Source organism: Canis lupus, chromosome 32 (assembly GCF_048164855.1).
Source record: "Canis lupus baileyi chromosome 32, mCanLup2.hap1, whole genome shotgun sequence".
Classification (NCBI taxonomy): domain Eukaryota; kingdom Metazoa; phylum Chordata; class Mammalia; order Carnivora; family Canidae; genus Canis; species Canis lupus.
In genome coordinates, this window is record NC_132869.1 from 30,445,960 (window position 1) to 30,471,170 (window position 25,211).

The following is a 25,211-nucleotide window of genomic DNA, read 5'->3' on the forward strand; positions in this document are numbered from 1 at the left end:
TGCGGTCCTGTCGAGGTCACGTCAGCGCTCGGGGCTTCGTCGCCGGAGAGGCTGCGGGGGCCACCGGGAGGGGGCTCGGACGCCTTCCTCTGAGGCGCGCCCTGGGAGTGAGGGACCGCGCCGCCCCTTCGCCAGCCCCCCTCAGCCGGTGCCTCCGGGCCGAGGGCCCCCACTGCGCGTCGGAGGTTTGTCTTCCGTGATTGCAGATTTGGGGTGTCGGCGCCAACCCTGGGGGTGCGGGTGGATGTCCCGAGGGGCCTTGACGGCTCCCTGCGTGAATGCTCCTTCTTTTTTCTTTTCTTTTCCCATTGAGCCCTGGAATAGTGGAAAACACCCAAGAGCCCAAGATACATTTATCCGAAATTAACATAACTAATTTAGGAGAGAATCAAATCAGTTGCAGAAAAGCATTTATTTCATAAAGTTCCTAGTCTTTAGCGGTGGTACCTTGAATCGCAAGAAACACAGGGTTCTTCAGATTGGGGAAGTCACTGAATTTTCTCTGCCTTGGTACTTGGTACCCACTTAGGTTATTAAGGATATACAAAATAGTGTTAATTAAAGTGTCTTTTTTTTTTTGACATTAATGTTGTGCTTCTACTTCAATCAGAAAGCAGATTTTTAAGACTTAACTCTGTTAAATGAGTTACTGGCTTAGGCGAATAGGTGTGCCTTGAATTCACTAGTGCTAAACCTATTGTTTAGGGTTTTTCAAACCAAACACTGTTTTTTTTCCTAGAGTATTTTTACGGGAAGTTGGGTTTTACAAAGAGGAGTGTGTGTGTGTGTGTGAGAGAGAGAGAGAGAGAGAGAGAGAGAGAGAGAGACAGAGACTGTGATGGGTAGAGATAGAGATTTCTAATCCAGGTTCTGTTTTGTACCTCAAAATTACACTGATTCCCATCTTCCTGCACCCCTCACTCACAGCAGATAATTAGTTCCCAAGAGCAGTTAAGGGAGGTTACGGATGGTGAACCATCTAAATTTTTACCAACTATGCTCAGAAAAAAAAAAAAAAGTCTATACATCTAAAAATGTATTTATTCGTTTTAGCATAATGCTTTGTAACTACATATATTTCACATTGTGTGCATGTACTACATGTTGTATGATAAAAATTAAATTTAAAAAATCGCTGTCTTAAAAATCTGAAATAAAAACTTAAGTTGCAGACCCTTCAATCTTCATTCCCAAGTTTACTACTTTCATGTTTATGATTTCTTATGCCTCTCTTAACAAGGTGTTATAAATTGTGCTTTGTTGCCTCTTGCCTGATTCATATTATAACTTCGTGACTTGATCAAAGGTCTTGCATTTTTGTTGTTGTTGTTGTTGTTAAGAAGGTTTTATAACTTCAAAAGATTAGAAAACGTCTGTGCTATTTGGAGAGTTGCCTGTCAGTTTACCCCACTGTGTGGTGTGTATGTTGTGGTGTGTGTGTGGCCCGTCCAAACTCTTGGGACAGTGTCTGAAACTTATGATCCATGACAGACATTATTGATTCAGAACTTTTGAGTCATGATGTTTTCTAGGAGATTTTAGGTGGAGTTTGGCCAATACAGGAAGTACTAAAAAAGAGTTAAATAATTCAAAGTCAGTTTTATTGGGTACAAAAAATTTTAAAGACAAGAAGGAAAACTTAATAAGCAGGGCCAGAATTACAGCTTAACTTACGCAACTGGTGCCTTTTTAATTACAGTACTTTCCCCCAGAACTTCTTAATCCTATTATTTTTATATTTAATAAGGAGACTAGTTAAAACATAAGCCAAACAGAACTATTACAAATAATGGGGATAAGTGGTGGGTTCAACCAGATGTTTTGCCTGAAGTTAAAAGAGTTAAGGAATCTGAACTCTGTCAAACTCCCCCTGCAAGCCCTCCCTACAGGCCCCTCCTCAGTAAGCAGGGGATTTTAAGGGGCAAAAAATCTTGAAGGGGGTGGAGACAGAAAACCAAAAAAGAAATGACGAAATGCTGAAGGTAGGCTTCTCCTGACATCACCATCCTGACAACCTTTGGCTCTGTGGCAGGTGCCATTTGAATGACAACTGGTAAACAAGGCTGGGTACAAAATGCTTTGGTTGTAAGAGCCTTTCTTTATTGTCAGCCGGAACTCTGAATTAAGACTGGGCTCATTTGCCACCCATTTCACAGCGGATTTTCAGAGTCAATGCCAAGAACATGATTTTTTCCCTTAACCAACAATGTAATTTCAGCTAAAGTGATGCTGTTCTGAATATGTAGGAAAAATAATGAATATTTGTATTTCCTTTTTACTCTTCTAACTTCAATCTTTTTTTTTTTTTTTAAGATTTTTATTTATTTATTCATGAGAGACACACGGAGAGAGGTAGAGACATAGGCAGAGAGAGAAACCGGCTCCCCAGCTGTGAACCTGATGTGGGACTCTGTCCCGGGAACCCGGGATCATACCCTGAGCTGAAGGCAGACGTTCAACCGCTGAGCCCAGGTGTCCCAACTTCTAGTTTCAATCTTAACAAAATTCTCTAAGTCTCCTATTCACTTAGTCAGCAATTGTTTTGAGGACTTACTATGCACTTCATGCTAAGAAGACATCCCCTGTCCTAATCTCACATGCTGAGTTCCTAGGGAGTGATATTCATTTGTACTTTACATATCTAATAGATGAGGGGGGGTGGTGAGTATGTGATTAAATAGTATTTGAAGGACAACATAATAAACAAAGGATATGAACAGTCAGTTCCCAAAAGAAGAGAGATAAATGGTCAATAAACATGTGAAAAGATTCTTAACCTCCACAATGGTCAGGGTAATGGAAATTTAAAACACATTACTTTTCTGTCCACTCAGTTAACCCACTTTTTAAAAAATCGGTAACATCTTCTGTTAGATGTGTGTGGGGGCAACTCATAGACTCTTGGGAGTTTGAATTGCCAAAAAACTTAGGGAAAGCAGACAATTTCTCTTTAAGTTTGGAATGAACTATATGCCCCAGCAATCCCATATTTGGAGGCCTGGTTTACAGAAAGAAAAACATCAACATACAAAGATCTGTGTGTAAAGATGTTTATTGTGGGGTTATTCAAGTAAATAAGCAATATGAAATGTCCATCAGTAGGATAAATAAATAGGGTTTATTTTGGATTATTTTGCAAGGGATATCCATGATGTATTAAATGTAAATAAAATCAAGTTATAGAGTATCAGATGTAGTATGATCCTATTTCTGATTTGAAAAAAAAAGCCCTATTATAGAACACTGGAGAAAGATATGGAAGGACACATAAAGCTTGAGATTGTTTAAAATTGGCAGTGGGAAAGGGGGAAGGGTGATTCATGTGTTTCATATACACCTTGATTGGTTTACTTAAACACAAAAACTTTTCTATATGGAAGCACTTTAAAATAGTATTTGGTTCATGGATATGAAACTTTATTGAGACCCTTTTGGAAACAACACCACACCTGCTTTCTCTGATGCTTTCTGCAGCAATCTTTAATCTCTTTGGAAACTTTCAGTTAATTATCTTTTGACATTCTGAGATTTCTCAGTTTTGAGTCAATGCTTTCATTGTAAAGGATGGCTTTAGAAAAAGCTGTTTACCTTTATCCCCCAGGAGAGAAGTGAGAATAAGAGATCAAGAAAGCTCTTAGCAAGCACTTTCCTTTTCCTTGACTTTCTCTGAATCCGACTCAGGGAAGGTCTGGCCAATTGCACAGTCTTCTCAGATAGCAGCAGCCTCTCCTCAAGCTTGGTTTTCCTGTCCGAGGCTCAGAGAGGTACTGTCTAATGGCTCTGCTGGCATTTGAACTCCCGTCTCCTTCTACAAGATCTCCAGCTTGCTGACTGCTCTGTACCATTTATAATCTTACCTTCTAGTGTGATTTTTGAAACTTGATAGAATTTTTTTTTGAAACTTGATAGAATTTATGAATTCTTGGCAGTTAGCACTAAAATCAAACTTCGAAAAACAGTGGAAACTCCATCCACGTTTTAAGAAGTCTGTGCTACGTGACCTTGTGAGTCCTAGTGGGAGACTCAGAGTCTCAACCCACTGCAAGCCAGGGCTCTGCTGCACAATTTGAAAATCATGGTTTTAGATACCACCAGTGGTTCCCCAGCTAGAATGCATCAGAATCACTTCCAGGGCTTGTTAAAAGCCAGATTGTTGGGCCAGGGTTTTAGACTCTGTAAGTCTTGGGTGGAGTTTGTTAATTTGCATTTTTAATAAGTTCCCGGGTAATGCTGATCTTGGTGATCATGGACCATACTTTGAGAATTGCTGGTTTTGAGAAACCAGCTTCCTGTTTTACAGATCTTGTGTTCTTGTCCAGCCAGGGGATTAAAGTTAGAATGCCAGTTAGGGCAAGTTAACTCACTTTTATCAATTTTACCAAGCAGAGAGAAATAAATATTTGGGTTATGTTATTTGAATGTTGTCTACATCTCTTGTACGTGTTTGGGGATTTAATGATGGATAGATGCATGTTTACTCCACAGCGAAAGTCAGAGTTCATTAGTATTGTTTTAATATTCTGTAATGGAGTCTCAAGCGAGAATGAAGAGGACTGTTAGCGATTGTTTCATTTTTGGTTTTTGGTTTTCAGCATGCATGCATATGGAAGATTTGAAGCCATTGATTTCTTTTAACAAAAGTTGGCTACATGTCAAGGGCATTGTGAAGAAAATGGTGACCAGATGATAAATGTTGCTTAAATTGTATTGTAATCTGGTCATTAGTGCATTTTTTTTTTTTTTTGGAGGAAATTAAGTGCAGTAGCCATTAATTTCAACAAGTGTTTATTTCACTGTTGCCAGAGGGGACATATTTCTAACAGTGCTTATCAGTGGCACATACATACTGTGCTGTCCTCAGGGACCCTTACTTTTGTATAAGTTCATAGAGGCTCAGATGACCCAAAGCTCAAGAAGTTTCCCTGAAAGGCTCCCTTCTCCACCGATCCCCTAATTCTAAAATTCTTTTTTTTTTTAACATTTCTTTTTTTTTTAAATTTTTATTTATTTATGATAGTCAGAGAGAGAGAGGCAGAGACATAGGCAGAGGGAGAAGCAGGCTCCATGCACCGGCAACCCAATGTGGGACTCGATCCCGGGTCTCCAGGATCAAGCCCTGGGCCAAAGGCAGGCGCCAAACCGCTGCGCCACCCAGGGATCCTAAAATTCTTTAGCAGATAAACATTTGTTCTGTTTTTAGCCCCTTAATTTTAATGCTTTTTATTCTCTAATGATTTCACATGTAAGTTATAATAAGCAAAGCAAAATTGGTAGTAGAGTGTATGAAAAAAAGTGAAATGAGAGAGAACTTTTCATGAAACAGACCTTGACCTTAAGCTTATAGAATGAATCTCTTTTGTAGGATTTTCCACCCTGACTCTGTGTTGGGATCCCTTGGGGATTCTGATGCTTTGGTTTGGGTGGGGAGTTGGCATTTATGGGTGAGTTCTCCAGGTAATTCTGATATGTAGCTAAGGTAGAGAGCCTGGATCTATAGTCCTCTGCCTCATGTTGCTTCATTTTTTGAAGACTGTTCATCTGGCCCATAGTTCTTCCTCCCTTTGACTGACTGTCCTTCCTTCCCTCCCTTTTTCTCTGTCTGCATTCTTTCCTTTCCTGAATGGAATAAACCAAATGACTTTTTCTGGGTGGTGGGATTATAAATGTTTAAAATTCCTAAAAATTACTTTTTTTGGTATTTTCCAAATTTTCTCTGTATTGAGGGTATGTTTCTTTTATAATCAGAAAACTTTAATAAAAATCGTATTAGTGGTTGGATTTTGGTTTTATACATATGAATTTACATTCCTCTATAATGATCAAATAACAAAGCTGTAACATCTCTGTATATACAGCAGTGAATGCAGTGTGCTTCCCCTTCTGTAATCCTTAGCTTGCTTTTGTTCAGATATTTTGGGATTATAGGTGTGACTTAATTCAGTTTTATATTATATAGCTTAATTTACAGGAAAGACTTAGAATTGAATTTTATAAGCCTGTTTTAAAACATTTTTCCTGCTTAATTTTAGATGCTTTATTAGTTTTTCTGATAATCAGAATTTTTAAACAGTGAGTCCTGTGGTACCATCAGCATTTTGGGTGACTTGAAATCTATAGAGATTGTCCACTCAACTCAGTCCCTTGGCCACCTCTCATTGTTACCTTTTCCTCTACCCTACTTCAGCCATCTCTTCCATGGTTATTTCTAGACAGAGGGTATTTAGCATCTTCTAGAGACATTTTTGTGTAGCATAGGTTGAAGGGAGGAAGGGGCACTACTGGCATTTAATCCCTAGAGGCCAAGGATGCTGCTATATGTCTTACAATGTATAGGACTGCCCCCACAACAAATAATTCTCCAGCCTAGAAGATCAGCCATGCCAGTGTTAAGAAACCCTTAGTGTCCTTGTTTTTTGTTTTTGTTTTTGTATTTTTTTTTTTTTTTAAAAACACCGGTCCACAAGGGAGAGAGATTTGGTGTGATGATCCAGCATGAAAATATGCACACACAGCTGGAACAAGTTTCCTCAAACGTTATTTACCCTTACTAGGTATAATGTACTCTTAGACTTTTTATTTTGTTCAATTAAAAAATGCTCATCATAACCCACTAAATTGATTTCACTTCCCACTAGCCCTTGGTTTGAAAAACACGGTTTTAGACTTTGTCATTACCAGTAACTGCACCTCCAGCAAAATCTTCACAAGCATTCCAGTGTGACCCTCACTTGTTTTTCATCTTACTCCCTTTAGTACCCAGTTCCACCTAGCCTTCACCCTACAAGGGCCTCTGACCTGGTGACCCTTCCACTTTTCATTGACCATATCCCTCTCTCCTCCCCTGAGTTCCCCCCACCCACAGCTCAGGTGCTCTAACACACCCTCAACTCCCTTGACCCTTTCTCCTTTCATCTAACTCTCTTGGGAAAACCCCTCCGTCCACCTACCATGCTCCTGCCTGAGGCCTAGGAACCGGCTAGAGAAAACACCTGGCCATCTGTATCGTCTCTCTCTTTTGATTTATAACTATAGATCTCAAGGGGGACTGTTGGTACACTGGAATGCACTATTGTACCCCACCATATTTCTGTCCCCACCCCCCTTTCAGCTGATGACTTGGCTTATTTCAGGGAGAAAAACAAGCAATTACGAGTTTCATCCTCCTCCTTCCTATTAAATCTGCTAGCCTATCTACAACTGTAGCCACACAGCATTGTATCCACAGAGCTTTTTAACCACATGTGCAATGGATCCTGTACTCATGCATGTATCTCCTTTCCCTTCTGCATAATCGTCTTTCCTTCTCGGATGGATAATCCCTCCTGAGAGAGATGCTGTAGTAGTAGTCCTCATATTAAGGAAAAAAGCAACAACACAGCACACTCATGACCCCGTCCCCCCAATCAGTGACTCTTGCAGCTGCGGAGGTAACATTGGAGCCAACTGGTAAATGAAATGCACCCTACTCTCCTTAATAGTAAACCTTTCTGAAAGAATTGGCATACATTCTGCCCCATTTCTCCCTGCTCATTCTGTCTTGAACCCACTCCAATTTGGCTTTTGCCCCATCCTTCACTGAAGCCACGCTTCTTCAGGTACCAGTGGTATCTGGTGGCCAGCTCTTCCCTATCACCTTCTACAGCCTCTCAGCAGCGGTTAACCAGCTGATGGCTCTCTAGGACCTTTCTTCACCTGGCTTCCGTGCCACCGTCCTCATCAGGTTCTCCTGATGCCCTGGCTGCTCCACCTCCAGCTCTCCTGCTGGATCTCCTCATCCTGGCTCCTGAAGGTTGGGGGCACTCCCTCACACTTCATTTCATTTACCAGTTGGCTCCAATGTCACCTTCGCAGAGGTCTCCCTGGCATCTCCTAGCCCTTGCTCTCAAGCCTCTTCCTTTTTTGTTTTCATATCATTTATCATTCCCTGATATTACATACATGATTCATTTATTGTCTACCCCGCGGCTCTAGAATATAAGCTCCATGAGAGAAACTACCTGGCACCGTGTCCCCATGTGTCTGAAGCAATGGCTGGCACGTAGGAGTTACAAAAAAATGTTAATGAGTAATTGATGAAGAAAACTTGCTGGTTATGGAGGTTAGCCTTAGATGAGGAAAAAGAAATCTTTTCCAGATTTGAGCTAAGGAAGAGAGTAATATAGATGTGGAAAAACAGTGTCTCTTGGGACCAGTATTTTTTTTAGGTCAAGTGTTAAGAGTTAGAGGTTCCAGGAATGAGTGAATGCAGCCCATCCTTGCTAACTACTTGTTGAGTGATAGAAGGCGAGGATAGCTAGCTGCAGACAAATGGTTGCCTCTCATTTTTATCTCTGAAGGAGGGGCACTTAAGCAGTCAGCTTGGTAACTTTTGTCACTGAGTTGGACACAGTAAATTCACTTGTCTCAAGTACTTATTGACCTCGATGTTCTGGTGGATTGCTTTGGTGCATCACTCATCCCCAGAGTCCACTTGACTGCATGGAGAGAGGTCTCCTTTCTCTCCTGCCGTGTTTGAGCCCCTGGCAGACTGAATTTTCCTGCAGATCGGTGGCGATGTTCCCTGGTTCCCTCAATGCTGCTCTCTCAAGCACCCAGTTTAGGGAGTCCCAAAGCTTCGTGTACTTAAATGACAATCCCTGTCTTCTCTTTTTGCATTGCTGCAAGACCACCCATAATTACGTCATACTTGGGCTAGGACCTAGGTTGTTGTAAGTAAAGATACTTCCTGAGTATGGCCCGAGGTCATGCCTGGCAAATCTTCCCAGAGGAGTGTGGATTATTCCTGGGTTTGAGAGATTACATCAAGGGCACTTTAAGAGGCTTAATTTTCTCCTTGAAGGGCTTTCTATGGGACTCAGCACCTGTCACTCCCGGGCCCTCCCCAGCAGGGTTAAAGGGTAAGGCATCAGCCAGGGCAGCCTGAAGAGCAAGCACAAAGCAGGTGGGTTTAGTACATCCAAGAAGGAAGGGCAGATGTCTTCATGGGAGATCTTAGAGTCATTCCAGAGAAGTTAATTGCTTAAAAACTGGGAGGCCTGAATGGTTCTAGGTCAGCCTCTCCCTTTGACAGGGAAAGAACTGAAGCCCAGAAGGATGAGAATTACTGGGGCCGCTTCGCAAAGCTGGCACTGAAATTCCATGTTCCTGACCACCACCAGGTGCTTTTCCTTTTCTTGGGATATCTGGTGGGACCCTGACCATAATTGGTGGCTGTGGTTCTCAGTCATGTGTGTGCTTCCAAATCACCAGGGAAGCTCTTAAAAATGCTATTCCTTAAAAGGTATAATGCTAAGTGAAGCCAGTCATTCAGAGAAAAACCAATGCCATATGATTTCGCTCACATGTGGAATTTAAGAAACAAAACAACAAAGAGGCCAACAAAAAACTCTACTCTTAACTCTAGAGATTGGACTGGTGGTGCAGCGGGGCAGACGGGTGGGGGTAGAGGATGGATGAACTAGGTAATGGGCATTAAGAGCACACTTATCCCGACTGAGCACCGAGTAATATATAGAATTTTTGAATTGCTATATCGTGCACCTGAAACTAATATAACTCTGTGTTCATTATACTGGAATTAACACTATTCCTAAACCCACCCAACTCACTGAATTGGAATCCCTGAGAGCGAGACCTAGGGACCTATGGTTTTTTAAAAATTACTCTAGGGAGACACCTAAGAGAGGTTGCCCGAGAGGGTGTGTAGGAGGTAGTCCCCCCGTAGGCCTTGCACACTGGATAGACACAGCTCCCTTTTGGTGCAGGACAACCATCCCAGCAGGATCAGGCTGCTGCTAACTCTCCCACACCCCCTCCGGTTACTGGGAAAGACCCTTTGGGTTCCAGGTTTTTTTTTTTTTTTTAAGATTTTATTTATTCATGAGACACACAAAGGCAGAGACCTAGGAAGAGAGAGAAGCAGGCTTCCTGCGGGGAGCCTGATGTGAGACTCCATCCCAGGACTGTGGGATCATGACCTGAGCTGAAGGCAGACAGATGCTCAACCACTGAGCCACCCAGGCGCCCCTAGGGTTCCAGTTTTAATGCACATAAAAAAGGTCTTTTATTTTCTTTGAGGGCATCTCCGCAATGTGTTAGGTCCTACTAACAGGGAGAAAGAAAGGTGCGTTCAGTTTGAGGAACTCACCTCCTTGAGGGCCATTAGGGTCCTTTTGATCCGGATCTCTAGGTGCCTGAGTGCCAAGGGCGGCTTGCCAGCTCTCAGACCAGCTGGTGCCTGATGCGGACGGTGGGTGCCCCCCTGACAGAAGGAAGAGGGGAGTGTGAGTCTGCTGAGCAGGGATGGGTTTGGACAGTTTTACGAGGATGTTAAATCATTTGCTGGTTCTTGCTGGTAAACTTGCAGATGTTTTGGAGCTCTAATTTTGTGAGGGTTGCTACAGGCTCAAGACTCCACAGCAGAGCCTGCACTGATTGCCACCTCCCACCCTCCCCACCCCCCACCCCCACCCCTGAGCTGGCTCTCTCACTAAGTTGACAAGTAGTTCACATGGAGCTTTATGAATGTACTTGGTGATACTAGAACAAATCCTGTGGAATCTGAAACGACACATCAGGGGCCCGAGTGTCCCCCACAGAAGGAACAGCAGAAGGGCACTTTCCTCTTGAATTGCAAGCTGACAGATTGAGTTTGTTAGGGCTGCTGTAATGCAGTACCACAGATCCGCAGCTTCTACAACAGAAATTTATTGTCTCAGTTCTGGAAACTAGAAGTCCAAGATCCAGATGTGGGCAGGGTTGGTTTCTTTCGAGGGCTATCAAGGAAGCTCATCTGTGCCAGGCCTTTATCCTTGGCTCGTGGATGTCTTCTTCTTGTGCCTGTTTTCTGTGTCCATGTTTCTCCTTCTTAGAAGGACATCAGTCATAACGGATTAGGCACACCCCCCCCCTTTTAATGTCTTCATTTTAACTCGACTACCTCTGTAAAGGTCCTGTTTCTACAGAAGGTCACATTCGGAGGTCCTGGGGAGTTAGGACTCCAATATACCATTTTTGAGGGGACACGAGTCCATGCACATCACAGGTTGTCAAACTGACCCGTGTCTTAATTAAAATCTGATGTGGAGTGCTTCTTATTGAAGCTACCTTTTTAGGTGAAGGGGACCCTTGTTGGTAATTGTTGTAGAAGTCTGTATCCACCAGTTTTACTACCACCAGTTTTACTGGGTAGTAAAACTTGTCTGTGTGGTCCAAGGTAACAGCCCTGTGAAGTGGGTGCTGTTTCTACTTTGAGGAAGCTGAGGTGTTCCAAGGTTTATATGCCAAATACTGGGTAAGTTTGACTTAAGCTCAGATTTTCTACTGAGGATAGGTTTCTCCCATAACATCTGTGATTCTCAAACCTTGCTCTGTGTGAGACTCTTCTGGGAAGCTTGCTAAAATACAGGGTTAGGAGACCCTCTGAAATACTACTGAATCAGAAGCTGAGGTTGCAACCAAGAAATCTCTATTTTTATTAAGTTTCCCATGGAGATTTTGATGCATTCCAAAATGTGAGAATGAGTGCTACCCTACAATAGACATAATATTTTAGGGAGGAATAACCCACCCTCACCATCAAGTGCCCATTTGAGTTTTCGGCAGCTGACTTTCATGGGAGGCCCTAGGAGGCATCATGGAAAGGTACTCCTTGGACCAGGGGACGCTGAGAGCCCCGGAGGATGTCCTTTCATAATTACCCCTGCCACCATACGGATGTGTATGGTTGGAGCACTTTGGTTGTCTGGGCCATGCTAGTTGTCCCTCAGCTAGTGGGAAATAAAGCTAGCTCAGAACTTTCCGTGCCACATAAACCACAGTGGGGAAAGGGTGGGAGATAAGCTGAGAACATGCATCCTTAGCAGAGCAAATATAAAACTGGCAGTAGGACAAGGCAAGAAAAAGTTGTCATTATTAAGTATTTGTGATTATAAAACGTATTCGTGTTAACTAAAAACATGCTGGAGCATGTGGGTGAATCACCTGAAGAGATGTTAAAACATGGATTCCTAGGCCCCAGCCCCAGAGATTTGTTTCTAATTCTGAACTGCTGGTCTGTGGACCACACTTAGAGCAGGCAACTGCTCATTAATGAAAGACTGTCACTGTGTGGTTTCATCTGCTGCTACTACAATGACCAGCCTCTCTGCATAGTGAGAACATTTAGAAGCCTGGGCCATTGCCTGCATATTATAACCCAAACTCAGGATCAATGTCCAAGTTACGTTACCATCTTAACTTCATTTTAGTGATTACATAACAAGACACACGCTCCCTTTGCTAGGGCTATATCTCTTAGGATATCCTTAGCCACCACCCTCAGAATTACCTGGGACTAAGTTTAAACACTGTAGCTGCAGTCCCCAGAGATTCTAATTTGGTAGGTTTGTGTGGTGTCCAAGAATGTGGAGTTTTTATAATCAGAAGGTTGTTAGGTATACTGAAGTTTTGAGTGCCATTGAGCTAAGGCTTGGAAATCGGCTCTGCTTTAAACCAGCCCCGTAATAAAGGTGTAAACACTGTTTGATTGCATTGTTCCCATTTTCTGGCTAGGAATGCTGTTGTTTGGTCTCAAGTTACAAGGACCTAATTCTGCAGTGGAGATGTAATTTGAATAGATTGTTAGAGTTCTGTTTGAATAATCACCCCCTCCCTTTTTGACATAAGCTCACGCAGTTCATTTTAAGGTAAGTCTTAAAACAAAAGTTGTGTTCTTTGTCCAGGTAAATTCCTTTGGAACATTGATAGTATGTGAAATTTATTACAGACTTTTGGAGTTAATTCAAGGGGGCTTTGTGGTTTTAAACTGCTCAGTTAAGGATGACCTTTGGTAGAAATAGGTTTATGTTCTTAGGCTCTGTGTGCATATTAAAAATTTTTTTTTGGTACACTTGAAGGCGAGAGTTGGGAGAAGGAAAACTCTTTTATTAGTAAAGGAGATTCAATTGCATGGACTAATAGATCTTGGTACTCGATGCTCCCTAACAGATGTTTCTGCAAATTGATCCTCCCCACCCCCACCCCAACAAGATTCTCAATTCTTCTTTCTGGAAGAATGGCAACCTTGACTTTTAGAAAGAGGAGCTAAAATTAATTTTGTTTCATTGGACCATGCATGCCAGTCACTTTCTGTAATGTATTCTTGAAAAGTTAGAAATAAACTATTTTGAAAACCACAGCAGGAACTGCGTGTATTTCTTAAAATCAATACAGCTGTACACCTAAAAAGGATGACATTGACTATGGGTAACCTGACTCAAAAAATGTACCAGGGGAACTTGTCGTGCTAGCCTCCTTTTTGTGAATTAGTTTGCTAAGTAAAGATTTCTTTTGTGATGCAAATGATTCCCGTAGGACCCTCCTTTGTTTCTTAGTTGTTTGAAAACTATTCTGTGTGCTTTCTCTCTGTTGGTGTTCAGTGGGGTGGGAGGAGTGGAATTGGCGCAGGGCTGCTGAGGAATGGATTTGGTCTCTCATTCATTCCTCCAGATCGTTTTCTTCTTAGCTCCACAGCCAGCACGTGGTAGGAGTTCACAGAAGTTTGGGGGATGGATTAAACCATCACGTTGCTGGAGAAACTGAAGTGTGGAGAGAATGGGGTCAAGTGGCTTGTCCACATTGGAGAACAAGGTGGCAGGAACCGAAGAATCCTTCATGCCTTCTGTGATCCCCTTTTCACTATCTTTTCTCCGACTTATATCTTAAAAATTCATAATTTATTAGTTGAGAGTCTTTTAAACCAGGGAGCGCCTGCTTGTTATGGTTTCGGAGGCAGCCTGTTATCAAGGATAAGCCCTGGCTTTGAAGACATTCATCTACTTGGGAAATGTTTTTCTGAGTGTCTATGAGCTGCATGGTTGATACAGCCTGGAACAAAACAGACCTGGGCCCTGTCCTCACGGAAAGCAGGATCTGGCAGGGTATATGTCAGCAGGAGGCATTAAAACAAACCAGAACGGGGTTGAGTGTAGCGAAGGGTCATTGATAGTGTGACCTTGGGCAAGTCACCCAATCTCTGTAAACCTTGGTGTCCTCAGTAAAACAGACAAATCAAGGATTTGGTGCAAGGATTCAGTGAGCTGAGGAGTGTAAAGCAGACTGTGTGTTTCTGGTCCCATGGTAATTATCTGTCATTTAAATTGTTAAAGAGGTTGAGTATGGATGTATGTTTTTTTTTGCCTCTCTGCCGCATTGGCCCTTATAGACGACCTCGAGACAGGAGTTGGATGTATTTATTTTTCTTTCTGTTTTGGATCATCTTCACAACAATGGGGAGATGTATTGGAGGGCTGTGCTGGTTGGTTTTGCCCATTGACTGATAAAGTTGAGGTCCAGCCAGGGAGTGGAGTTACGATTTAGAGGTGTGCTGCTATAGTGTGCCCTCAGGCTTTCTTTGGTCCCTGGGGGGCCTTACAAAGTCCTTTTCTAAGTGTACCAGGACTTGGGAGAGTTTGGGAGAACTGTCACCTCTCTCAGTGTATCTATAGGACCCCCAGAAGCAGGAATTAGTTTAGTGGATTTTAAGGAGCCTTAACAGAACAAAGGAAAAGGAAGCAAGGGCTTCCACAGGCTGTGAGAGCTTTAAATGAGAGATGCAGATGAGCTAGACCAGGTTCCCCCAAATTTCTCTGATAATAAAACTCACCCGAGCGCTTGTTACATTTCCAGTTCACCAGGCCTCCACTCATCTGGGCTGGGGCTCTGGAATCTGTGCATTTAATAGTTACCCATCTGATTCTTAGCGGGGATGTTTGGGAAACACCCGCTTAGATCGTAAATTTCCTTGTCCTTGCTATTTAAAGTTGGTTCATGGACCAGCAACATCCGTTCCACCTGGGAACTTGTTGATACTCTCCGGCTCTACCCAGATCTGCTGACTCAGAATCGGGATATTAATAAGACCCCAGGGTGAGTGTGCACACACAATAAATTTGAGGAAAATAAGGGCTTGTGTAGAAGGGCAGGGACACCTGTTAACATTTTAAACCAGAGAGGTGGTGGTGGGCCAGAGATTTGACTTCGTTTTCTGATTCCAGTTTGAATGCTCATCCCACAGCCTCTGGACTCCGTTCTTACTGACTCAGGGCCTGTCTCCAGCCTGCTGTCAGGAGCCCTCACTGTCCTGCTAATATTGCATCTTGGAAGAATGATGCCTGGGGACAGGAGAGCACTGCTGGGACTTCCCAAGTGTGTCATAATTCTTGGCGTCCATTAACCCTGTCAGGATACCTTCTTAGGGCCCCAGGGAGAAGACTGAGGTCCAAATGTAAAAGTCCGTGATTGTAAGTTTGGAGACCTGTCGGGTTTTGCATCATACCAGTGGTGGGTGCCTGCAAAAAATTGTTTTATCTCCATCCAAGGAAGGATCAGCTGGAGTGCAATTTTTCTAATGCTCCTCCAGACTCTTAAATCCTCCCTCTCCAAGCACAATGTCAGAGCAAATACCCTCCGAGGCACTTGCCAAATGGCTTGAAATAAGCGTCCACGCACATTTCCGAAAAGACAATTAGAAGCTTATTTGAGGAACTAAAGTCCTGCTGTGCTAGACATTATAGTCAGAGAGAGCTCAGTGCCAGTTGGGGAAACTCTCTATCTCATCCCAGCCCTGCTCTGAGAAGCTGAGTTTGGGAATTGGACAGGACTCCAGGCTTGGGAGAGGAGGATAGGGAGGAGGCAAAGGAGGATGGACAGGCCCCATAGAGGAACAGTGGCCGTGTCTCCTCCCCGGAGAATTGGAATTCTTACATATACAATCGAGTGGAAAAGTGAAGGTCGTCATGAATTCATCCACACTTGAATCCTGTTACTAGTTAGTACTGGTGTTGTGGCCTGGAAGACTCTTTAGGAAACTGAGCTCTGGAGAGATCAGGAACTCTGCCCAAATTCACACATTGGGCTTGTGGCAAAGCCTGGGTCAGGATCCAGGGATCTTGGTTTGTCCTCTATGCTGTCTCTGTGCTCTGCTCCCTTCCCTCTGGGAGGGAAGATGGGAAGACTATGAAACTTTACAATAATTGGATCCAGATGTGGTGGCCCTGCCCCTCCTTTAAAACTAGCATAATGCGGGCATCCCGGGTGGCTCAGTGGCTTAGCACTGCAGTCAGCCCAGGGCGTGATCCTGGAGACCTGGAATCGAGTCTCATGTCGGGCTCCCTGCAGGGAGCCTGCTTCTCCCTCTGCCTGTGTCTCTGCCTCTCTCTGTGTCTCTCATGAATAAATAAATAAAAAGATTTTTAAAAACCTAGCATAATGCTTTTTTTGTTTTTTAATGGAATAGACTATTTTAATCTGCTGGTTTCACTTGCTAGCCTACCTTCCTCATAAAGGTCAGGAAAGAAGAATCACAAGCTGGTAAATATCCCCCTCGTCGGGGATGCTACACCAGGTCATTTCTCTTGGCATGAGGCATCAGCTCACATGATTTACAGCACCCAGGATGAGGGAAACCTCCTTACTGGACATGGGTAGAATGTTTCTGTTCAAAGTCGGAGCATGGATTTATATGCTCTTGTCAATGTCCACAGGGACAGATGCATACTAAATTTTTAAAATTAAATTGTGAGAAGGCTGAAACTTTACCAGGACTTTTTAGCTTGAGTCAGGGACCCTAAATGGTCTCAGTGCAGAGGCAGGGGGAGGATGTAGCTGTTTCTGTGATGCCTCACTGCTTGTGTGGAAAAATCCGAAGCCTGTAATCATTTATGCCACACGGTGTAGCAATCCATTACACATTGCCTTGGTTTAAGATAGTTTAATGTGTGTGCCCATTTTATTTTGTCCAGTAGATTGAGTTTTGAGGTCAACCCAGACATTTTTTGGTCCACCAGCCCAGGAGCACGTTATTAGGTGATCAGGGCATCTGGGTGTAGTGGTCAAAGGAGGTGCCTTGTGAAGGTCAGACTTGATGTAGAGGCTGAGGGCTCTGAATTTTGGCGTTCCACCATGTTGTGTTGGCTGAGTCAGCCAGGCCATTACAACTGCTTCTTACTAATATGTCATATTGGTTGAGCTCAGTGAAGTCTTAACAAAACACACAATTTGTTGAGAAATTAAATACTTGTAGATTATAATAGAAGCAAGCAGTCAGTGGTGTCAGAGGTTTAATTTGCCTTGAAAACTGGAGAGAAATCCCATGCTTTAATATCAGTGATAGAATAACAGTGTTCCACGGGAATTGGGTTTGAGAACCATTGGGCTTGGCCTTGCCACAGTCAGTCCAATAAGAAGCCAGGGCCTGGCTCTGTTCTTCAACTGGTGGCTAAGGTGCTGTCTTCATCAGGTTACCCAAAGAGTGTTCTCGGGATCAGCAGCCTCAGCATCACCTGAGAACTTAAAAGAAAGGCAGCCCCATCTTCCACTCACTGAATCATAATTCTAGGGTAAGGGAATACAGAATCAAGCAAGTTCTCCAGAGTATTCTAATGCACACCAAAGTTTGAGAACCAGTACTGTACAGTTCATAAGCACTAAAAGCTGTTTGAATGTGCATTCTGTTGGGTCATTTCCCAAAGTATTTCATGTTGGGTTGGCTTCTTGTTCTGGTAAGTCAGGCCAAGTGGATGGGGTAAATAAAGTTGGATTTCCATTAGTGCTCAGTAATAATTAACAACAGCCAGCCCTACTGTCTGGTTGGATAGGACAGTCCAGCTCACCTCAGACTGGGCTCTGCAAAAAGCACTTTCTGGTTGTGACTTGAGAAGGAGTCCATTTAAGAACACTTACTCTCTCTCCAAAAAAAAAAAAAAAAAAAGAAAAGAAAAAGAAAAAAATTATCTCAAGGATGCCTTTCACAGTCACATTCCTGTCAGGGATAGACAGAGATGGACAGATCTCAGGGAGGAAAAGGTGGAAGAGATGCCAAAACTGGCTGAGGGCCTTGCAAAGAGACGAGTTTCCTGCTGAGGGAATATCATAGCAAAGTGGCAGGGCTAAAACAGCCGATGTTTTTCACCTGTGTTTCTGTTGGCTGTGTGATAGCAAAAATGTTTGATGAGCATTCTTCTCTTGAAAGGACTTTTTTATCCTAACAGTTGAAACACAGCTCTTTGAGAAACATTTCCTCCATAAGGAAATGTTTCCACCTGAAACAAAATGAATGTGGAGATAGTACTGACTTTGAGGTAGAAGAGCAGAGCTAAAGGTTTCCATTCATTCATGCCTTGCTCTGTGCTAGGGAATGTACTGAGCAGAGTAAGACAGGATTCCGCTCCGATGGGGTTCACGCAGAGGGAGAAGGAGGGGTGGCTGCTAGGCTTTCCTGGCAGAGGGCACAGTAGGTACTGAGGGCTAGAGCCAGCCAGTTAAGGGGCTCTGTGACCTGCTGGGAGTGTGTCCCTGGAATTTGTGGTACTTGGGGATGTGTGGAGGCTGATCTAATGACTGTCCCCAGGCTACATTCAGAGGACCAAGTTCCATCTTTTCTTTCAGTATCTTAGTGAATTGTGGGCGCTCCTTCCCTGCCCATAGGATAAATCACATCCTAAAACCATAATTATACCCCTTTTAGTTGAAAACAGCTTAAAAATAACTTTAGGGAGGTCAGGTCTGCATGGAGGTTGGGGTGATTTTTTGAGGAATATTGGGGAAATATAATTAAAAGCAAAATATTTTCCCAGCCTAGAACACTTCTCCACAAAGGCAAAAGAAAAAGAAAACAATTTATTATTGAATACGCATTAAACCAGAATCTGATGAACATCACAGGCAGCCTGCTGCAAGGATTGCAAAGCTATAGATTGTAAAGATGGAAAGAAATCTCATTCTTTTATATAGCTCAGTGGATAACAGTGCATTATATTCATGTCTTCAAGATCAAATTGCTAAATTTATCCTGTTTTTACTAACTGGAGGTAGGGCTTGCAATTTAGAATAATGTGGCTACTGAAGCTAGGCCCTGGCCCTCGCAGGAAACTGGGGGATAGAGCCTTATCTTCCTTGATGATTGCATTTCAAAGAGGTGCTTCTTAGGTAGTTGCAAAAGAGGCTTATTTGATTTGCATTTGACCTTCCAGCAACAGCCCTGTTCCTATGCCCTAGTGAGAGTGGCTTAATTATCCTGGAATCAGAGTTTGCCCTTAGCTGGTAGGGGTTCCTAGCTTTGGCTGTAGACATTGCCCTTAGACAATTGTCGTTCCCCTCTGGCTTCAAAATTCTCATCTGAAAATAGAAGTTGTTGGACTTCTCTGATGAAGTGACTTGGAGGCTCTGCCTCTTTTCCCGTTTCCCAAGCTACCATTTCTTCTGTCCCCGTGCCCAGAGCATCCTGGCCAGGCAGCAGCTGCAGCCTGGCTCAGAAATCTAACCAGCCTCTCTATATGCTAATTATCAAGTTACAAAACGACTTTTGGAGCTCAGGGTGGGGAATGAATTGGAGATGGCATCAGGTCTAGGGGTGCCTGTTGGCAAGGCCACCTGCTTCTCCTCCCAGGCGGGAAGGTCTCCGGATAATTCTGCACCTGACAGTTGCTATCTGATTTCTCGCTCTTTGTATTGGGCTCACCCTTGCCTCTATGAATTAGTTAAACTTGCTCACTTTGTCTCCCTCCCTCCCACCTGCCCTACTAGCTTCCTTCCACACCTTTGTCTCTTCTCTCCATCTCCAATCAGAATCAGGAAGAACCTTTGTTTCTCATCAGTTTAGTGCATGGGCTTTCTGTAAAGTGGCAAAGCTTTATATGCTTTGCAGACCAGGCATGTTATACTTCCTCTAATGTCTGAAGAAGCTTAGAAAATTGCTTTAGCATGGCCTTATTAAGGGCTCTCCAAGAAACTGAGTTAAATGACAATATTCGTGTATAGAAATTTCCTCTTGGATATTGTTAAAGTTACTTGATAACTCTTCAATTTCTGGATCAGAAAATTGTTTTCCCTGTTTATTCAGCCCTACTGTGGGAACCTCAGACTTGGCATCTGGGTTGTGGAAGAACTGAATCCAGTCTAGATGGACATTTGTGAATTTAGAGCTAAGGAAAGCTTCTGCGTTGGCCAAAGAAACTGAGTCTTGGCCACAACGGTGCCAGTGGGCAGTGAGGTGGCACCACTGTTTAATGGGACAAAAATATAAAAACTAGGGTTATCAGACTTTTCCATCTACTTTCATTTTCAGACCAATGTGTGGTTGTTCTTGTGCCTTGGCTTTGTCATCTCTGGTTACCTACATTCTGGCCTTCTTGGATTCTACTTGGTATTCAGCATAGAGAGGACACAGCATGACTACCCTTCTATCCTTGGATCTTGATGATGTGGTCTGGTGAGAAAGGAATGGTCTCCCAAGAAGTTGCGGGGCCTTGGAGCAAGTTCCCCATGGTGGCCAATCTTGAATTCTTTAGATTTTAAGTCCACTTAATGTTATGTCCCCCTCAAGATGATGGCAACCAAATGAGACAGTGGCTATTCTATATTCAGTGTAGTGCCTGGCCCCAGTAGGTGCTCTGCAAATTTGCTTCCATACCCTTTTTCTTGGAGAGCCCACCCCTATCCTGGTTGTACCTGGCAGACTCATTCATCTTTGAGAAAGGACATATTACAGTGATACGCTCTTCTAGAATCAGAAAGCCCATCAGCATTCACAGCAGCAGCAGGAACAGATCCCTCATGCTTTTGTCCTTTGAAAGCCTTCATACCTCCTGATGATTAAGGAAAGAAAGCTTTTGGTGTTGGAGTAGTTTGGAAAGACGTATTAAATCTGTCTGATTGTCGTAGCCACTGGCCGCAAAGGGGTGTTGAACACTTGAAATGTGGCTATTACGGCTAAGGAACTGCATCTCTGATTTTTAAAAATTCATTTAAATTTAAATTTAAAACCAGGTTTGGTTATTGGGAAACTTTTAAGTGTGTTTGGAATAACTTGGGTACAGCTTTTTCAGCTGTAAATGTTATGAAATCGAAATACAGCTCAAGCATTTCCAGTGAAGATTAAACATCCAAATTGAGATGTGTGCTCTAAATGTAAGAGGCACAGCAGATTTCAAAGCCTTGGCATAAGAAGAATGTGAAATACTTCACTAATGACTTTATTTTTTAGTTTCTTTTTTTTTACTTCACTAATGACTTAAAAAATTTTTTTAATATGTATTTTTAAAGATTTCTTTATTTCAGTTTGTGTGTGTGTGTGTGTGTGTGTGTGTGTCATGCACGCGTGCACAGGGGAAGGAGCGGGCGGGGGGGGGGTGCGGGGGAAGACTCTTCATTGTACCCGGAGCCTCTATGCAGTGCTCTATCTCCCCACCTGCCCACCTGGAGATCATGACCTGAGCTGAAAACAAGAATCAGACACTTAACTGACTGAGCCATCCAGGTGCCCCTCATTAATGATTTTTATACAGATTCAATTTCATTTGAAATGATAATATTTTGAACATATTGGATCAAATAATATATATTTCTAAAAAGCAAGATCACTTTTTTCCTAAGAAGTAAAAAAATGTGGCTACTAGAAAATTTTAAATTGCCTATATGAGTCATGTTATGTTTGTATTGGATGGTGCTATCTTAGGTTTTAGCATATCTGAAATTGGCTTGAAGGGCCCCAGGAAGCTGCTGTGTCTCAAGTTCCTGGAGAGAGTGATGCTTTCTGAGCCTTCTTCCGTGGCTTGCTTACATAAGGAGCAGAGCTCGCCACTTACAGATACAGACCGTTGGACATCCTCCCCATCTTAATTCAGTGCCCTCCTGGGGCCAAGTTGAAGAGAACATTCTTTTCTATAAAGGTTGGACCATTCTAGGAGGAAGCCTAAATTCTTTATTTCCTCACAGTTCCAGGGGCTCCTCTTTTCCATCAGCTCTCTTTCCTAAAAGATGGGCCTACATCAGGGCTCTTTGAGGTCCTTGTTGATCTAATTTAGTTTCATATTGTTTTTTTCTTAGGCCCTCAGTTGAGGAACAACAGTAAAAGCGATGAGCTTGATCAAAGTGGGAAATTTAAATGCTGACTCACTCTATGCCAGACATGCTCAAAGTCATGTGGTCCAGACTTCCACCCATTCACAGGGAAGTCATGGGCCAGGGGAGGTACTCTGGCAACTAGCTGAATTGTATTTAAAAGGTTTTTAAATGCTTGTTTTAAAAGGTCCTGAAGTTTGAATTGATTACATATTTTCTTTTCTTTTTTTAAAGACTTATTTATGACAGGCACATAGAGAGAGGCAGAGACACAGGCAGAGGGAGAAGCAGGCTCCCTGCAGGGAGCCTGGTATGTGGTACTCGATCCCAGGACCCTGGGATCATAACCTGAGCCGAAGGAGACACTCAACTGCTGAGCCACCCAGGTGCCCTTGATTACATATTTTCAATTGAATTTCGTATCACTTTTGATGAAATTGGTTAACCAGTCTTGATTTTTAAAAATTAGTTGTCATTCCGACACATTCTTTGAGCACCCTGTGTAGGGGGTGGAGAAGGGTGTAAAATGCCATTTCCTGGAGGGGGAGATTACAACTATACCTATACCTGCATATGGAGGAAAACAAGGTAAGCTTGCATGTGAAACTGACAGTGAATGTTAGTCATTCTAAAGATTTAGAAGAAGGAGTGATTGCCGTCTGTGATCAGGGAAGGTTTTGGGGATTCATTCTTTGCATCAGACTTAGCTATCAGGGGTTTTCTGAAAGTAGAGCCCATGCGTCACCTGCATTAGAGATAAATGTTAAAAGTGTAGATGTCTGAGATGGAGGTGAGGCCTATGATTGTGAATTTTAACTCCTCCCCAGTTGGATGCACTTACAGGAGCATGGTTCAGATTATTTCTAGTCCCAAAAGATTAAAAGCAGTTAGTTGCTATTAATTTAAAATGGTAGTTTTGAGGGTGCCTGTGTGACTCAGTGGGTTAAGTGGCATCTGACTCTTGATTTCAGTTCAGGTCAGAGGTCTCAGGGTCATGAGATCAAGTGTGCCTGCATAGTTGGGCTCTGTGCTCAGCAGGGAGTCTGCTTGAGATTCTCTCTTTCCGTCTGCTCCTCCCCCCTTTAAATAAATAAAATCTTTAAAAAAAAAAAAAAAAAGCAATGTTTGTCTTCTCTCAAATGATCTGAGCAGTAGGTCATTGACCCTGCAGCTTTTCAGAGCATGATAATCAGAGTTAGGAGGCATTCTGGAGGTCTCCAAATGGAAGGTACCAGGAATTCCTTCTCTTGAGAGTTGTTGTCGTCTTCTTACTATTGTCTGTCCTTGGCGATCCTGTCCCTGCTACCTCACAGCAATAGAGAAATGCCTGCCACAGAGAAGCCCCATGTCCCACTCCCATCCTCCATGCCATCTTTCATCCAGGCTACAGATAGTTGCTTTTATTCAATCGTCTTCAACAACTCGTGGTTTCTGGACGTTTTTCCTTTCTTTCTGTGGGCCACTGGTTTTCAACCCTGGCTGAGAAAGCAGTTCTCAAGTCAGCTGTAGAAACTTGTAAACTGGCAGTGCCTGAACCCACTCCTAGAGACTGATTTAGAGGGTCCAGAGTAGAGTGTGGGCACTGTTCTCAAAACCAGTATCAAATCACCACCCAGCCAGTCATACAAGCTCACAGTCAGCTGTCCTCAGAGGGCTTCTGGTTGTCTGCCCAGTGCAGAGCAGCATGGGCTGGACCTCTTTCACCAGCAAGAGGAGAAGGTTGTCCTAAGGCAGCCCAGGGTCACATTAGCTCTTAGAAAGTCACCCAGAGGGAATGGCTTGTATCTCCTTGTCACCAGCACCCAGCCCAGCTCCTGACCTGTACCTGCAAATGTGTATGAGTACATAGATGGTCCCTGAAACCGCAAATCTTCTCCACATGAACTGTCAGTAAAAATCAGGTTTTTCTTCATATACACTGTGAAATTGATTTTTCTAAGACCTCAAACTCAGACCTTTCGCTTGGTAATGGTCCCCCTCTGTCACAGCTGAACTTGCTGTTAATTATAACAAGATGTTATCTTAGTAGAAGAATGGGTAGAAACAAAGAGAGCACTACCAGCTGGATCTGAGTCCCGGTTCTACTGAGGCTACTTTGAGACGTTGGATAAAATTCTTAACTGGCCATGCCTGGCTTTGCTCATCTGTAAAATGGGGATAACAGCTGTAACAGCCTCAGTGGGTTATGGTGGGATTAAAGGAGATGATGCATGCAAGGCGCTCAGCTTGGCCTAGAGTACATGCTCAAGGACTGTTTCCCATAAGCCTAAAGATGGTGGAGACTGGGAGTTGTGGGAGCCCACTTACGGGCTTCTGTCCTGGTTTGCTATGCCCTCCTCACTTCCCTCCTGATGGCCTGGATCAGGCTTCTTCTCGGAGGTGCCTGGAATTGTGTGTGTGGCTCTAGGGAGGGGAGATGGGTGGGAAGTTGGGGGTTGAAGGCCTTAGATGGGCTTAGTCCTGTCCTCCTTGAGTGAGGCCTGTAGGGTGTGGACTCATGCTGGCAGCAGATGACAGGGGGCTGCCCCTGAACCAGCCACACTGGTGGTCGTGATCCACCCCTGTGCTTCTCTAGCTGTATAGCTGGCTTCCTCCTGGGGACCAGCCACTGAGTCTCAGCTGTGACTGTGTATTAGGCTCACCTGGGACCTTCTAAACCACATCAGTACCCAGCCCTGCCTGAGGCCAGTTAATCAGTAACTTCTGCAGCCCAGACATCCCTATTTATCTTAAAAGATCCCGTGGTTATTTCTAATGTGCAGGTGGGAACATGGTGCTGTAGGGCAGAGTGAATGCTAAAGACTCCTGGCGGTCTTGAGCCTTTGGGTGGGATGTGTGTCTGCTGGGGTGCTGGTGAGTCCCCTCACAGCGGTGGTAAGTGGCATTGACTTTAGTCTCATTCCCGTCACGAGACAAACCTTTCTATGCATCCCTGGGACTGAGTGGATATTCATAGGGAAGGGTTGGATTTCATAGGGGATGTTCCCCAGGAGAACTGGGGGAGACCAGCATACAGGTCTCTCAGCCCGTTAGTGGTTTAGGGAGGAAAGGTGTTTAATTTGATATGTGTCTTCTTCCATAGATAGGACAATGTACTCGTGCTTTGTTGCAAAAGGGTGGGAGTTTTGCACAGGATATGTCCCCTTTTGGGCTTAATTAAGCCTCACGAAAATACTCCATGCACCAGGGTCAGGTGCTCGGCCAGCTTTCCTTGTGCTGCTCTCACTTAGTATGGAGCATTTGCATCATTGTTTGTAGTAACAGCTGTTGGAGTTAATTTGGCCTCACAGTTTTGGGGAGAACTTACTCATCACCCCCATCTGATAAAGTAT

General features: G+C 43.5%; 1 protein-coding gene across 6 annotated transcripts in view; it reads left to right on the forward strand.

The window, feature by feature from the left end:
• TLN2 (talin 2) overlaps positions 1 to 25,211 on the forward strand; it is a 426,489-nt gene that overhangs the window by 1,974 nt on the left and 399,304 nt on the right. The window lies entirely within an intron of this gene.